The following is a 17599-nucleotide window of genomic DNA, read 5'->3' on the forward strand; positions in this document are numbered from 1 at the left end:
AGGTTGGAAGAGACCTTTCAAGGTCATCTACTCCAGCCGCCCCCGCTTACTGCAGGGGCACTTTTAACTAGATCAGGTTGCTCAGAGCTTCATCAAGCCTTACCTTGAATGTCTCCAGGGATGGGGCCTCCACCACCTCTCTGGGCAGTCTGTTCCAGTGATCTACCACCCTCGTAGTAAAAAACTTCTTCCTAAGGTCTAATCTAAACCTACCTTGCTGTAGTTTAAAACTGTTGTCCCTCATCCCATCACTATATGCTCTTAAAAATAGTTCCTCTACAGCTCTCCTGGAAATTCCCTTCAGGTACGGGAAGGCTGCTACAAGGTCTCCCCTGACCCTTCTCTTCTCCAGGCTAAACAAGCCCAATTCTCTCACTCTGTCTTCATAGGACAGGTGCTAGAGGTGCTCCAGGCCCCTGATCATCCTTCTGGCCCTCCTCTGGACCCACTCCAAGAAGTCTGTATCCTTCTTGCACTGATGGCTCCCAAGCTGGACACAAGGTGAGGTCTCAGGAGAGCAGAGTAGAGGGGCAGAATCACCTCTCCCAATCTTTCGGCCACAGATTTTTATGGAACCTAGGATTTGACTGGCCCTTTTGGCTGCAAGTGCACATGGTTGTCTCATGTCCAGCTTTTCATCCATCAATACTCCCATGTCTTTTTCCACAGGGCTGCTCTCTATCACACCATCCCCCAGCCTGTGTTCATAATGAGGATTGCCCTGAGCCATATGCAGGACCTTGCACTTGTTGAATTTTGTGAGTTTTGTGCAGGCCCACCTTGCTAGCTGGTCCAGGTCCCTCTAGAGGACACCTCATTCCTGCAGTGCTGACTGCACCACTCAGCTTGTTGTCAACTGCAAACTTTCTGATCTCACTGTCTATGTTGTTGATGAAAATATTAAACAACACTGGTCCCAGAATGAACCCTTGAGGAACACCATTTGTTATAGTCTTCCATCTGGACACTGCGCTGTTGAACACTACCCCCTGGATGTGACCACCCAGACAATTCCTTACAGACATCCCATAAAATACATACTTTTTCAATTTAGAAAGAAGAACGTTGTGGGAGATCATGTCAAAAGCCTTGCAGCAGTCTAGATAGATGACATCCATTGCTCTTCCCTTGTCCACTGATATAGTCACTCCATTATAGAAAGCTGCTAAGTTGGTTAGGCAGGAATTGTCCTTGGTGAAGTTATGCTGGCTGTCTTGAATTACCTCCCTGTCCTCCATGTGCTTCAGCATAGCTTCCAGAGGAATCTGTACAGAATCACAGAATATGTATGTTGATCAGAAATAACGCTGAATTTAAACCCAGAAAACAGTAGCTCTCTTGTACAGGACAGTAGCTCTACAGCGAGAGTGGGAAATTTTTCTGTTTGTCATCCCACCTCTCAGTCCTTAGAAATAAGAGTTTTGGGAACAAGAATGACTAGATGAATCTTCTGAACAATCAGAAAGGTCTGACTGGCATCAGATAGCCTGCATACGTTTTACCATATCCTGAAATATCTTTAATTTACTGAAAAAGAGTTCCTGAAAAATGTTTTGGTTTGGTTTTCTTTCTTTATTGAAGAGAAATTGCTAAATTGCAATCTTTTGATATAATCTTTATAAGGTTAATCCTGTGGAAAATATGCCAAAGTGTGTACTCAGAAGCCTAACCCAAACTCAAGATACATCTGGAGGGATACAATGCTGTAAAATTAGTATTTGGATCTCAGTTCCCCAAGTTATTGATATGTATATCAAAACCTGAGAATGTGCATGCTGTCTGTGAAATCAACAGACTGCATAAGCTTAACCATTTTGCTGAATCATAGGATAAATTATTATAGGTAGGCAAAACTAAGCACGTGACAGTCACCTGAAAATTGCAGGAAACTGCTTACTAGTGCAGATAGATTAGCTTTAATCATTTATTAGGTTTAAAAAATTTGATTTAAAATAACATGGCTAAAAATGGGTTTTATTGCTTATTTCTAAAAGTTACAGAAATAATCCTGCAAGCTCTGCAGTGTTACATGTTTCTGCTAGCTAGACGCCAGTATAATATCTTTAAAAGTATGACCACAGTCAGTGACCTCCCTCTGAGGTTTGAATTGATTATCTTGTATAAGCAAGATAAATAATCTTGTGCAGTATGAGATTTTTTTTATTTTTGTCACAGGGCGCTTTGATTTATGACTGAAACTGAGGTGACCTGCATGACTGCATTCCCTTCCAGACTTTCACAAAAAAAAACCCAAACACTTTTTTATCCCAACAAGGCATCACATGATAAAGACTGAGAAACATTTACAGTGTAAAACCCACTACTACAAAGTTCAGTGGTCTAAAAGTTTATTTGATGTCTGTCACACACCACAAGTGTGGTTTAGTTTCTGATGTATTTGTCCTGTTGGACACTCAGGGTCAGGGAATCATAGAGATTTCCTGAGGGAAGATTAGCATGTATGTAGCATTTAGATGTGGCTTGTCCTACAGAACTGGCACTAGTGGGAGCTCACTTAAACAGCGGAACTATGTGAATTTCTATCATAACAGAACTATTAAAGATGTTTAAAACTGTGTTCAGGTTATTTTCCTCCATTAGATGACAGCCAGATCTGCTCAATCTTTTACAGTCAAAGTCTTTGCCTTTCCAGTGGCCATCAGATCCCACAGGTAATACAGTCCAATGTCAACACTCAGAGTTTACACCACATAGGCTGCATGACTTATTCACTCTTGAATAATATCCATATCCATTGTCCATTTATCCATATTTACAAATTAAAACAATTAATTTCTACTTTTTTCTGAGATACTAGGTGCACACTCAGTAGGTCTGTATGTGTAGTCTCAAACCAGTGTTGTACTTAAAAATAAAAATGACATATGATTCACCATAAGTGCCAAGTATCCAAACCTCTTTCTGCAAAATGAATGGACCCTCCATTTTAAACACAGCACTATACAAAATAATTTGGAATGGTGTAACACTAGAAATTCCAACCTGTTAGATTGCTTCAGTAGATTAAAATTCAAACTGTGTATTTAACATTTGAACTCTAAGTCGGAATGAATTTTAATGATTCCTTTTCCCTGAGATTTTTTCCATGATCCCATGTGTATTGCTAGAATTCCACAACTGCTATTTGTATTTTGTCTTACAGCCTCCTTCTAAAAGTGTATGTTCCATGTTTTTCCTCCTCCTGTTTCCATGTGGCAGGCAAAGATATTCCATGACTCAAAGAGCATTAGCAACTGAATAAGCCTTTGAGTGTGCTAAGAAAAATGTAGAGATGGCAACAGCCACACTCCACAGCAGTAGAAAAAGTGCTTGTGTAGCATTCACTGGCATAGCTGAGCATATGCTCTCCATGGTTCTTCAGTCATCTGCTAGGAGTGGGCAGCGGAGCTGAGGAAAAGACAATCTGTCTCTCTGCTAATGAAAAAGTATCTCTATAAAGTGGAGTTGATTAGTATGAGGGTAAACTGTTCAGTGACTTAGAAAGCAATAAACATAAAAAAACCCCACTATAAAAAAATTACCTTTCTGCTTGAGTGGCTCAAATATTTATGGTAAATGAAAATTAAGTACAGTAAAGCTTGAATAATTGAAGATAGAATGCAAGAAATAGAAGATATTTTTAACTAAATACATCTGGAAAGTTTAGCAAGTTATAGCTTATTGAATTTCCTCTCAAGTATAACACCACCTTCTTTTAAAGTATGCCTGCAGTTCAGTATGGGTGTGCAGAAAGCAGCTTTGAAAGAGACAGCAGAGGCAACGCGATAGGTCTAAATCTGCTGGCGCCTGAGCTCATCAGCTCCCATTGCTCACCTGAATGCTTTGCCTTGCACAGGGCTCCATGCTGCTGCTGCCACCGCCGTGCTTCACGCAAAAAAGCTAATCCGTGCAGATAGCTCCACTGCCTCTGTACTCTCCTGTGGGCTGCAGGGCAGGCATATTCCTTATGAAGATCTGAAACGGCAGGTGGCTGAGCAAATAAAGCCGAGGTCCAAGTCAGCAGTGCTACCACGCTCTTTCTTACTGTTTCTCTCACCAGAGAACATGCCGCTGGCATTTTATCTGACAACAATAGCGATAACAGAATCACGCTGTAGATGGAACTAACACCTCCTTCTTTGAATAAGACTGCCCGACAGTGAAATCCATTTGAACCACTGAAAAAAAGGGGGCAGAAATTTTGCCAGCTGCACAAACCCACAGATATAAAATTTTATATTTCTCCTACGCCAGGAATCTGCCTCAGGCTGAAATTCAGCAGATGGACAGAACAGCTTAGATATTTTTTTAAAAAGGATTAGACAAAACAAAACAAATTATATTTCTCTTTTATCCAGTTGTGGGTTTGTGGGTGGGTTTTTTTGTTGTTGTTTTGTGGTGTTTTTTTGAGTTGTTTTGGTTTTTTGGGGGGCTTTTTTTTTTTTTTTGGATATCCAGAATATCCAAGATTTTAAGAAAAAATGCACATTTGAAGAAGTGTCTTTTGGGCACCAAATAAGCCCTGGTCTTTTGTCCAAATACATATGCACATTTTTCCTGTTTGACTCCACAGTCAAGAATGGAGCCCACTGAACCCACATTTCTCATGTTGCCAGCCAATATTTACGAAATCCTTTAGGAAAATGTCTCTCCTTCTTGCCTAGCACCAACTCTACAGATGACACCAGGCTGGGCAGCACCATTGATCTGATGGAGGGTAGGTAGGGTCTGAAGAGGGATCTGGACACACTGTATCAATGGGCCTAGGTCAACTGCATGAGGTTCAACAAGGCTCAGTGCCGGTTCCTTCACTTGGGTCACAACAACCCCCAGCAATGGTACAGGCTTGGGGTAGAGTGGCTGGAAAGCTGCCTGGTGGAAAAGGACCTGGGGGTGTTGGTCATCAGCTGACTGACGATGAGTCAGCAGTGTGCCCAGGTCATCAAGAAGGCCAATGGCATCCTGTCTTGTATCAGAACTAGTGTGGGTAGCAGGACCAGGGAAGTGATTGTCCCCCTGTACTCAGCACTGGTGAGGGTGCACCTCAAGTATTGCATTCAGTTTTGGGACCCTTGCTACAAGACAGACGCTGAGGTGCTGGAGCATGTCCAGAGAAGGGCTACGAAGTTGGTGAAGGATCTAGAGCACAAGTCTTATGAGGAGTGGCTGAGGGAACTAGGATTCTTTAGTTTGGAGAAAAGGAGGCTGAAGGGATAGCTTATTGCTCTCTACAAGTAACTGAAAGGAGGTTGTGGCCAGGTGGGTGTTGGTCTCTTCTCCCAATTAACTAGTAATAGGACAAGAGGAAACAGCCTCCAGTTGCACCAGGGGAAGTTTAGATTGGATGTAAGGAGTCAATTCCTTCAGTACATGGTTGTCATGCGTTAGAACAGGCTGCTCAGGGAAATGGTAGTCACCATCCCTGTAGGTATTTAAAAGACATGTAGATGTGGTGCTTAGAGACATGGCTTAGTGCTGGATTTGGCAGTGCTAGGTTAATGGCTGCACTTGTAGATCTTAAAGGGCTTTTCCAATTTAAATGATTCTGTGAGTCTATAATTCTAATCCTATGTAGGATTTACTTCCCTTCTATCTGGAGCAGCTTTGTGATAGACCTAGAACTTTCAGAGTTATGGATGAACGTAACCATGAGGCAAAGAAGGGAAAATGACTAAAAAAAAAAAAGTAAAGAATACATATTACTACAAAAAACCTGGCGTCAATCATGAATTTTAAAATTAGGGAGTGCCTAAAATAATGCCTCCCATCCTTCTGTGTTAGTGGGAAGTTTGCCACAGTTTTCAAAGTACAAATGAGCACAGAGTATCGAAGTCCATCGTTCCAAAATAGATTTTCACTGACAAATTGTCATGGTTTAACCCCAGCTGGCAGCTAAGCCCCACACAGCCACTTGATCCCCTCCCCCTGGTGGGATGGGGGAGAGAATTGGAAAAATTGGAAAAAATTCACGTCTTGAGATAAACACAGTTTAACAGGTAAAGCAATAGCCACAGACACAAGGGATTCATTACCCACCTCCCGAGAGCAGGCAGGTGTTCAGCCGTCCCCAGGAAAGCTGGGTTCCATCACACCTAACAATGACTTGATGACAAATGCCATCATTCTGAATGTTTCGTCCTCTCCTTCCTTGTCTTCCCCCAGCTTTGTATGCCGAGCGTGACATCACATGGTATGCAATATATTTATAGTCAGTTGGGGCCAGCTGTCCTGGCTGTGTCCCCTCACAACTTCTGGTACTCCGTAAGCATGCTTGCTGGTGGGCTGGGGTGAGAGGCACTAATGGCCTTTGCTCTGTGTCAGCGCTGCTCAGTAATGAGAACATCTCTGCAGTATCAACAATGTTTCCAGCACAGATCCAAAACACAGCCACATACCTAGCTACCATGAAGAAATTAACCCAGCAAAAAACAGATTATGAATTCTTAGTAGTAAATATATATGATTTTAAAATACTAGCTCCTGTGTACTTCAATCATAGGCAATTTTTGAAATGTATGTATATGAATAAACTCATGTCTATACTAAACACATCTTTCACAAAGTGCAACATACAAAGCATAGAAAAAAGCCTGGTTTTCTTTTATTAATGATGCCATAGCTTATATCAAAACATATAGACTGCTTACTGTGGCTTTCAGAATCCATACTTCTTTCAAATTACAAAGCCTCTCTCTCATGCAAACATAGATAAGCACATCAATGATACATGGATTAAAAAAAAATCTATTGAGTTTATAATACTTAGAAGAATGAAATTCTGAATATAAAATATAAATTACATGATTTTTAATTTAGTGTTTAATGATGTCCTGATTTCAGATGGAACAGACTTAGTTTTCTTTCTAGCATCTGGATAGTGCTTTGTTTCAGATTTAGGATGAGAATAATGTTGCTGTTTTAGTTGTTGCTGTGTAGTTGCAGTGCCTACAGTAAGTCAAGGACTTTCCATCTTCCCACACCCTGCCAGGTACACAAGAAGCTGGGGGAGCTCAGCAAAGACAGCTGACCCAGACTGGCCAAAGGGATATTCCATACCATGTAATGTCATGCTCCATATGTATTCCGTATGTAACTGGGGAAATGAGCTGGAAGGTGGGATTGCTGCTGGGAAACAAACTGGGCATCAGGTTGTTTATTTTTTCTTTTTACATGTGATGAGCAATTGCAGTTGTGCATTGCTTGTTTTACTGTCATTAATATTGTTATTATTACTGTAATTATTTTTCTTCTCTTTGTTTTCCTATTAAACTGCATTTATCTCAACTAACAAGGTGGGTTTTTTTCCCATTCTCCTTTGCATCCCCTTTGGGTAGGGAGAGCAATCAGCTGTGTGGTGCCAGGATCAGACCACAACAAATAGGTAGAAGGGATCTATCACAAATGTCTAGTAATTTTTAGGTGGAGAAAGACAGACATTGGTAACACTTTGAGGACTTTTGTTACTCATGTTAAATTGAAAGTGCTCAATTGCAGCAGTATTGAATAGCAGTAGAAAACTAAAAGAATTGTTAGTGAATAGTCAGTATGAATGAAAATAGAGATTACAAATCTGTGCAGGCTGCTGAACATATATATCCCAAGAACAAAATCTATCACGACTTAACTTTCAGCACATTAACTGGAATGCAATTCTTCACATAAGAAACATGCAGAGAAGGTATTACTAGATCACCTACAAGATGATATGAAGTGCTGGGATTCTCATTTGATTAGAAATATTCAGCTTCATCAGTTTTGTAATTATGCTATAGTAAAAGGCTTGCTCTTTTTTGGAGACAAAATGAAAACAGCACAAGAATCCATTATAGTCCCTGCCCAGATTGACTATTACTTCTTACAAAAAAGCAAAAAGGTAAACAAAAAAATAAAAACCCCAAACCCAACTTTAGGACATAATAGCTCATCAGCAAAATCATTCATATACTTTGCAAGTTGCCACCTAGTGTCTAAAGACAGCTGTTCAAGCATTTCAGAAAAAGCAAATTATCAATACAGAGCTTCCCAGAGTTTTTTTCTGTTGCTATCACTAAGTTTCAGGTTATGTTACTCTTCTACTTATCAGATTTAACTTTCCAGGTTGAAATACTATATTCTGAAATTCCACGTCTGTCTTACAAAAGAAATTGAGATAACATTGCATCATCTAAGATCAACATCATCTACCTCCTGTAGAGAATTACTGTTGGAGGCTGTCGTGCTTTTCAATGTCATTACAAACAATAAAGGTAGGAGAATTGTCTCTTAATAAAGTACCAGATACCAGTCTCCTATGTTTATCTGTGATTTCTGCACATAGCATGTATTTTCTCATAAACTTTGAAAGTCTGTAGGGATATTCTTCACTTTAAATTTATGTTCCTTCTATGTTAAGTAGCACTTATGTTCCTTCTACATCAAGAAGTATCTTGTTGCAACCGCACTGAAAAATAACATACTGCATACAGTGCTCTCTGTTTCTCTGAAAGCATTTTCAGTTTGTTATCCTTTTATAGTATCTTGCTTTCCCTAGTCTTCAACTTTGCTTGACAGATCTGATAAAGTTCTTTTCAATTCCTAATTTTTCAGGTAAGGTTTGAACGTAACTATGCATTCTTTCTTATTTTCCTCATTTCTCTCTCATGCATCATTTTATTTTCAAATGGAGATTGTTCATTGCTGAAGATCTGTCCTCTCTCTTCCCTACAAAAAGCCCTCATTGATCAAATGAAAAAAAATCTAAAAAAAATTAGTGTCCTCTGATTTTTTCTAAAACAAATTAAATGCTGTAGAAAGATTGCAGATGTTGGGGGGATTGTGTGTTTTGGAGTTTTTTTGTTTGCTTCATTTGTTTTGTGTTTTTTTTTTTTCTGCTTAACCTTTGATTCCAGTTCTTCCATCACTCAGATGAACAAAGACACACATGTACAATGATGTCCACTGCTCTCTGTGTCAAACACACACCTTTTCATATCTCCATGTACGCATAGGTACAAATATGAATGGTTGCCTGGCATCCATAAATGCCTGTGGATATCTAACTTGCATGTAAAGTAGTCTTTTGCACTAATTTTTACTGGACTAAAAGTCACTTGGGAGAATACTATCATGTAAAAATAATCTTAAATAAAGGAATAAATATATAGAAAAGGCTGTAAGAAATAAATATTGGAAGTGCCTTTATTTACCAAAGCTTTATGTACACTTAGTTTACCGTAAGTTACATACCTGCTATGTATACCCTTTCATAATACTTGTATAGATTTCTTGCACTTTTTTTACTTTTTAAATGAAAAAAATCTCATGTCTTTTCCTGATACTGCTTAGAGGGAATGTATGTGGTCCTCTTTACCTTGATTGTCCATAGCTGCCATGAATAGGTCAGCAATACTTTGGTTACAAGGATACTGATACCTACTGCCAGCATTAAACTTCAAATTCCTCTGAGCTGGTTTTAATGTTACAGAAGTTGAGAACTTTTTTACACTTCAGGTTCCACCACGACAGCCCCAAGGAAGCCATTAGCTTACATCACTCAGTTCACAAAGTTCAGGTTTTCTGTCCTGTCTTACTGAATGTGCCATGAACATACATGGTCCCTTATAGCTCTGTGGAATCCTGTGTGCAAGGCTCCCATGGACATGGAATTCACACCTAGTAGGCCATTTACAGAGCACCAAAAAGGCTGCTTGTGTTCCCTCTCCAAAAAGTTTATTTGCCTTTCTGCCATCTGTCACCAACTGTCATAGTCCCACTCATGCAAAAAAATATGCTTCCCATCAGCTATCGAGCCATCTAATTTCAGGGCGTATATCTAAAGTTGTACGTATTTTGTCCCAGCAGTGGCTTAGGGAAAGAAAAAAACAACCACATTTAATTTTCCTTTCTTGCTGCTAACTGATTTAGATTGTTATTCTATTCATATTTCTCTTTAATCAGAGTACATTAAGCCTGCAACAAGATGATTCCATTCTGGCAGTATCCATTTCCTCGTGTATGGATAATCACAACTGGAAAGGGGAAAAATCATGTTAATTAGTAGAACTTCATAACAACTAATTCATCTACTTTCCAAGTAGGAGAAGTCAACGAGTATGGGAATCGGCTTTCAAACCTAAAAAACTGAGTACATACCTCTAAGTATTAATGGCAATTCAGGAGGCTACGTTTGTTCGTCTGTACATGTTGTACTGTTTGCTTCTACCAGTTGTGATAGCTTATTCCTCCCCCACCCCCTGCCTGCAGCAGAGATGCCTTCAGCTGCAATAAACTTGCTGGTGTGAACTGGGGAACAGAAAGTCTGACAGCAAAAACTGGGACAATCCTTCTGGAATTGTGTGTTCAATGTCACCATTTAGACTGCATCGCTGAGGCAGTGCAATCAACAGGGAATAGAGCTGTGTGTTCTTCTAATTACATGTGCTGGTAATTGAAATGCGCCTACCACCAGCACAGCTAGCTATGAGTAACACAAAGTACCTCTGAAAAACGGTTACATAAATAGGTATCTAAAAGACAGCAAGTGAGATACAGCTCTAGATTAGTGCTGGGACCATCTCTGGAATTCTCTGGATAGAACTAAATATTTTACATCAACATTGAAAACATTTATGGATTCACACTTTTTTTCTCCAAAATACTCATAAAAACCATTTTGCTGAAAAAAATAGTCTGCAAAGTTGTAAAAAAAATAGTGCAGATTTAACGAATTGTTTTTTTTCCCTATTGTTGGCTTAATAGTTGAAATCTCTTGATTTTCAATAACATCTCCCCGCAATTTAGAAACAACTGGTGTAGGCCTTCTTTTTTTGCAAGCACTTAGCAACCATCAGCTTTCAAGATTTAAGGTTATTCCTTTAAAAAAGATTCCAAGAATCATTTCAAAAGCAGTGTATCTAACAATGAATATTATGCTGAAGACAGATTATTAGTCCTGCAAAACATTGTTCTGCATAAGGAACCGCATACAAGCCATAACTGATGCACACTGCTTGCTGCTAGTGTCTACATCCCTTAATATATGATTGTGAAGTGATGGATCTTAAGCACTTAAATGAAGTCAATCAACACACAGGAGCAGCTTGCAGGATTAAAGCTGACAACTATTAAAACCTTAACTAATGAATTTAAACGTCAACAAGCGGGCACTTTCTAGCTACCTCTAAAAGCACCCTACCACTTCCAATAACCTGAGCAAACTTTGGATGAGAAGGTGAACAAGGTGGTTGTTTGCTGGAAAATCAGGACTATGGAAAGAAAATGATGTGAAAGGTAGTGTAGCATCTGTCCCAATGCATGCATATCACAGCCAAATATTTGACAACATCTACTTAGTCATAATGTTTCATGCTGATATTCAGATGTTATTGAAACATACAAGTTTAAAAAAGCGTTTATTTATTTGTTTCTGGATCTTTCAGAGGGAAGCGATTTTTTAAATTGTAAGAACTTGTGGAGTGATTATACAATTATGTAGGAACACTGTGTTCAACAGGAGAAAAAAGCTACTGTTCATGTGAAGTTGCACTCCAGAGGAATTAAAGGTATTTGCATTTTTAGAGAAATGGCCTATTTTTCTCACATTACAGAGAAAGGATCCAAAAAGCCTGAACATACCTGCTGCCCAGCGTACTATTTAGCACTTTGAATTGTATCACGTGACCTTTCACAGCTGTATGCACTGATTTTAGAAATGTTTGCAGGCTCAGGCTTTGTATCAAACAGGTATGTTTTATATGGAAATTATCCAGAAAGCCTACGTCTTTGTTGTGTCAAATTGTAGTTCTTCAAACCAATACAATCAGAAAGTAAACAGTATTTAATTAAAATAAGAAAGATAAAAGTTTATATGGAGTTCACTTGTGTATGAGCTAAATGAAAAAAGAATTATTTTCATCATAGCAAAAATTCAAAGTGCATTCTCAAACCTATTTAGCTGGTCAGATGAACATTTGTCACAGAAAGTAATTTCTAATGATTTCTAAAGCATTGCAAGTACCCTACAATGCAGACAGTAGCAAAGATTGATAAACAATTACCTAGGCACCTACAACTCCAAACCAAATCAAGTTAGAACTTGTTTTCCACATAAACATTCTACCAAATTTAGAAGTGATTTGCATAAAAGACACTCCAGAGAGTTGGCAAAAAGCAGTCGGCATTTTCTGTGCTTTAGTTTCACCATGGGATATGGCCAGCAGTAAAACCTTCCTGTCCTCCCTTACCAGCTGTCGTTCTGAAGCACCATGCTCAGATGCTGCAGAAGGGCTTCCAGCATTCAACACCAGGCCAGAGCTAAGCATCAGGATTTTCCAAGAGGTAAAAGACGGCGGTAAGCAGTCGGTGAACAGGTAAGCGTATCGTTCTGTAAAGTGTAACTAAGTAGGCTCCTTAGTAGACCTCAGTGTTCTACAACTTGGCTACCAGAGTTTTGTATGACCAGACTATACATAGGAAGACTATGTTTCTGTCCGCACGTACCACCGTGCATTCCCACCTGCACCAACAACCCTGTCCCGCACCCGAAGTCATGTCTCAGAGCCATTTCCTACTTACACCGGTGTTTACCCCAGTTTTTGTTCTGCAGAATGTACACTGCTGCCTGGGATTTGGTTTAGAACTTGCTTTTAACTCTGAGAGGTGCGCTTCTCACAAGATATGTTTCTGGAAAACACCACATCACTGCTTTTGGGAACTGGCAACAGTTAGCTGCCTTTCACACTTTGCAGCAAATACAGTTGTCAATTACCTGGTCAGACAAACTTAGGACTTGAAACTTCTACAGGTGCAACACACCTGCTCTTTACAGAAATGATCGACATCATACGTAATATCAGTGTTCACTGTGGTTATGCAAATTGTACCACATGGTAAAAATTACCTAAGTACAGGGATGACTACCACCTAACATTCACACCTGTAGACACATTTGCTTTGCAATTGTTTTCTTTAAGGAAACCAGTAATTGCAAAACTAAGGTCCTGCCTTCTTTGTAAACACTGCACAGTATTAATATAAAATGTATTGGGAAACATTTGTTGTCATAAGGATGTATGACTGAATATTTATGGAAAGTAATGCCAAGTAGGGTGGGAACAAATCAAAATTATACTGTGAATTTAAGTGACCAGATGCAAAAAATGGTACATATTATGAAATTGGATTAATGCTCAATTTAGCTTGCACAGCTAGTCCTATGATTGTAAATATTATTTTCCTTCTTTGCTAATCCTGCTTTAGCATTTGACTTGAGGGTGATCTTCTGTTGAGAAATAATCTTAAAAAAAAATCACAGGGCATGAAACTAAAACTTGAGAGACAAGAGCTATGTTCTGCAGTCAGGCACATCTTACTGTGTCATCTCACACAAGTCCTGTTACTTCTCCATGCCCTAGTTTCTTCACTGAACAAACTATATATGCTTCAATACACTGGCCGTTATTTTTCTACAACTTGGTTGTTCTGGATTTGTTCAGGTTACATCAACATGAGAGAAAACGAGAAAGTAAGAGAAGTGGGACTATATTTACTACAGACATAAGAAATCACTGTGGTAAAAGAGAAGCAAATTTTGAGGTATACATTACAGTTACAGAGTCATGTAAAGCAAAATGATAACAGTTTGATGGAATCCAGTGAGTAATCAAAATCCCAATATGAACAAATAAAAGATTAGTAGTGAGCCATTAGCCTAGGACATAGCAAAGAAACAGAAAACAAAAAGGTTTTATTCCCCTTGTTCTGCTAACATAGATTTCCTGGAAAATTTCATTATCAGCGTCATAGTTTTTCCAGTGTCTCTCCTGACATTAGGTCACAAAATCAAAATTGAACTTGATACAAAACAAGCTGTACCTTCAGCTAAAGTGAGCCTGTGGCCTTTCTGCCATAGGTAGCCCTGGTGTGGTCTTCAGAACTATTCACACACACCCCACCCCATTACTTCTCTTCCGTAAAACCAAAATGCTCTCATCTAAACCAAGAGGTTGGCCTGGGCCTCAGGAGAAGTCAATTTTCCTGCAGAAAACACCGTAAGTTGTTTTGACCTGGAGAAGAATCAATTTTTCCACATAAAAACTAGAGATTATGAAAAACCTTTCTCATCCTTACAATGGTTACTGCAAGATGCTGAGATGGTAATGCCACTTAGGACATGAAAATGCTTCACACAAGCAGTACTCAAACATGCATGAATATGTGTACATTTATTGTAAATTACAAAATCCTGGTATTTGATCACAGGTAGCACAAAATATCAAAATACCGTTTCCACAAGGAGATTTGTATCTGTGTAATTTATACATATGATGTGTTTGAGAGGCATATAGAGAATCTGTTACATGTATGTGTGGTGGTTTCACACTGGCTGGAGGCCAGATGCCCACCAAACCTGCTCTATCACTCCTCTCCTCAGCTGAACAGGGGAGAGAAGATATGAAAGGCTTATGAGGCAAGATAAGGACAGGGAGAGATCATTCAGCAATTAATGTCACAGGCGAAACAGACTCAACACAGAATGAAAGGCATCTAATTTATTACCCAGTCAAACCAGAGTAGGATAATGAGAAGTAAAACCAAATCTTAAACCACATCCCCACACCCCTTCCTTCTTTGCAGGCTCAACTATATTCCCAAATTCTCTACCTCCTTCTCCCCTGAGAAGCACAGGGGAACAGGGAATGGGTGATGTGGTCAGTTCATGCCGAGTTGTCTCTGATGCTCCTTTGTCATCAGGGGAAGGAGTCCTCACATTCTTTCCCTGCTCCAGTGTGGGATCCCTCTCATGGGAAATAGTGCTACATGAATGTCTCTGTGAGTTCTTCCCATGGGGGTTTCCGTTCTTTACCAACTGCCCCAGCATGGGTTCCATGGCGTGCAGAACATCAGGACCAGAGTGCTCCAGCCAGGTTCTCCACGGGATCACAAGTCCTGCCAGCAAACCTGCTCCAGCCTGGGCCCTTCTCTCCATGGGCTGCAGGTCCTGCCACCTGCTTGCTCTGGCACAGGCTTTCCACCAGATTACAGTGTCCTTCATGTGCCTCCACCTGCTCCAGCATGGGGTCCTCCATAGGTGGGCTCTCTGCTCCCCGTCATCTTCTGTGGGCTGCTGGGGGACACCCGCTCCACCATGGTCTTCCTCCCAGGCTGCAGGGGAATTTTTCTCTCCTGTACCTCGGGCGCTTTCTCCCCCACTTTCTTCACTGCAGAGTTTCTTACATCTCAGTCCCTTCTTGTCAGCAAAAGGATACCACTTCTGGGGTTTTTTTCCCCTTGAATATGTTATCACAGAGGCGCTATGATGGTCACTGATTGGCTTGGCCTTGGTCAGCAGTGGGTCTGTCCTTGACCCAGCTGGCATTGGTTCTGTCAGACCTGGGCGAAGCTTCTACTTACTTCTCGCAGAAGCCACCCCTGTAACGCTCCGCCCTCCTCCAGCCTTGCCAGGCAAACCCAAAACAATATTGCTGGTTATCTTCTCTCAGTAACAATTTCTCTTATATCATACACTTTGATGTAATAAACCACTTTTGGGTCTATGTAATGCCACTGAAGGAAACAGAAGTTTCTTGTGCTGTAGGAAGAGGGGAAAGCTTGGCAGGGTTAGTCATTCTGGTAGGCCTGCAGTCCGCGCCAACTACGGACAGATAAACACTGACAAAATGAGAGCAAAAGCAAAGTTTCATAAAGTATGGAATTAGATGTTCTTCTTGTACATAATTTTCATCTTCCAGAAATGAAGAGTCATCATCATTAATGTAACGTCACCACTTCTCGAATTAAAGGAATGCACATCAGAATTCGCCTGGTGCAGCTGTACATGCCTCCATTTCCCTGCCCTGATTCACTCCATTACAAACCCATTTGCTAAGGTATGTGACCAGTTTATACTGGGAGCAACCACTCCGGTCCAAAGGGCTGCACATGAAAGTCCCCTGAAATAACAGAGTGAAGCAGTAGGAAAATCACTTTCTTTTGGAGAGGGAAAGTGAGGTTGCAATGTCAGTGTCAGTGTCAGTTCCACTGACACTGATGTGGTAAATTGTGTGAGTACATGCAACAGCACAGTGTCACTTTGGCCTATCATACCTTGCCTTTGTGTTTCTGTCAAATATGGTATGAGCTAGTTATGTCACAAAGCTGCAAAACAATAACCATTTCTTACTTTTTCATTATCATTTAGTGACAGACATTGGATGGGGGAAGGAGGCGGACATGATCTGGGGATAAACCAGTAAGAGGGTTTTGTCTATCAGCAGCTGTGCATGAGCCACCAGCAGCTGTGCACACACTCTTCACCATTTTAGGGAAAAAATCGTACAGAAAAGTATCACTCCAGATGGGGAAGGTTTATATATGTCAGCCCTCAACCAACCACACTGCAAACACATCCCTTCCTGTGCTGGTCACTGCCCAGACTCCAGCAAACCATTCTGGTCCATCTTGACATCTTCTTCCACAGTGACGTCATGTTAACGTCCTCCACGCTTTGCAAGGCCTTAACGTCACCCGAACCTCGTGCGTTTGAGTGCACAAGGCATGAACACTGGTACGGATGTAACTGCCGAGAACAGACCCGGTTTGGAAACACAGCACCTGCTTTGCACTGTGCGAACTGCGGTGTGCAGCATCCTTTCCTCTCACCAAGTTCGCCTGAAGCACCTCTTTGGTGAAGGACAAAGTGGGGTAAGGGCGTTGTGACAAACACCATGGAAAACACTGGAGCCATGCTTGGGAGACTTTACCAGCTCTTTCTTAACGTGGTTTTTAATGCGCAGAACGAAAAGCCTGTTGAGAATGTGTGAAAAGCAAACCTGTGTCGAGCCAAGCGGAGTCCCAGGACCTGTGCATGTGCAGGCACGCCTATGCTGCAGCCCTGCGGCACCCCCTGCAGCTCCTCACTCCGTGGCACACACAACTCACCCCCTCTACGGGTAAGTATCAGCACCTTCCACCTCTCAGTGCGGAGACCGAGGGCCCCCTCCTCGCTCGCTGCTCGCACTGCCCCAACAGCGCTCTCCGATCGCCCCTCCACCAGCGCCACGCAGCCGCCGGGGTAAAGTGCGTCGCGACACCCAGCGGCGCACACTCTGAGCGCACAGGGAGGGAGAACTGGGGGCTGCCAGCCGCTCCTTGCTTCCCTCCCGCCCAACAGCCTCCCCCGGCTGCCGGGGGCTTCCCAGCACCAACGGCCGCTCCTGTGCGCGCAGTGAAGCGCCGAACGCGGGCTCCGGTCTGCACACGCAGACGCGCACGAACCGAACGGCCGCTCCCGCGCGGCCCTACCGGTCCCCTCGCGCCTCACGCGGGCCAGCATCCCGCGCGTCACGCGCACCTGCGCCGGCGCGCTCGGCCGCACGTTTTCGGTCCGCGTTAGGGCTGGGGAGAGGCAGCGGGCGCCGTGCCGGCGGCGCGAGCCGTTCTCAGGGCGAGCGCCCCGCGGTCCCCTGTCTCGCGCGCCGCGCCCGCGCGGGGCAGGCTCCGCAGCCCCAACGGCTCTGCCGCCGGCGGGGCCGCCGCTCGGCCCCAGGAGCAGGCAGAGCCCCGCCGCCGCCTCTCTTCCAGGCAGCCTCCTGCCCCAGGAGCGCCAGAGGCTGCGCGCCAA

Source organism: Gallinula chloropus (assembly GCF_964237585.1).
Source record: "Gallinula chloropus genome assembly, chromosome: Z".
Lineage (NCBI taxonomy): Eukaryota > Metazoa > Chordata > Aves > Gruiformes > Rallidae > Gallinula > Gallinula chloropus.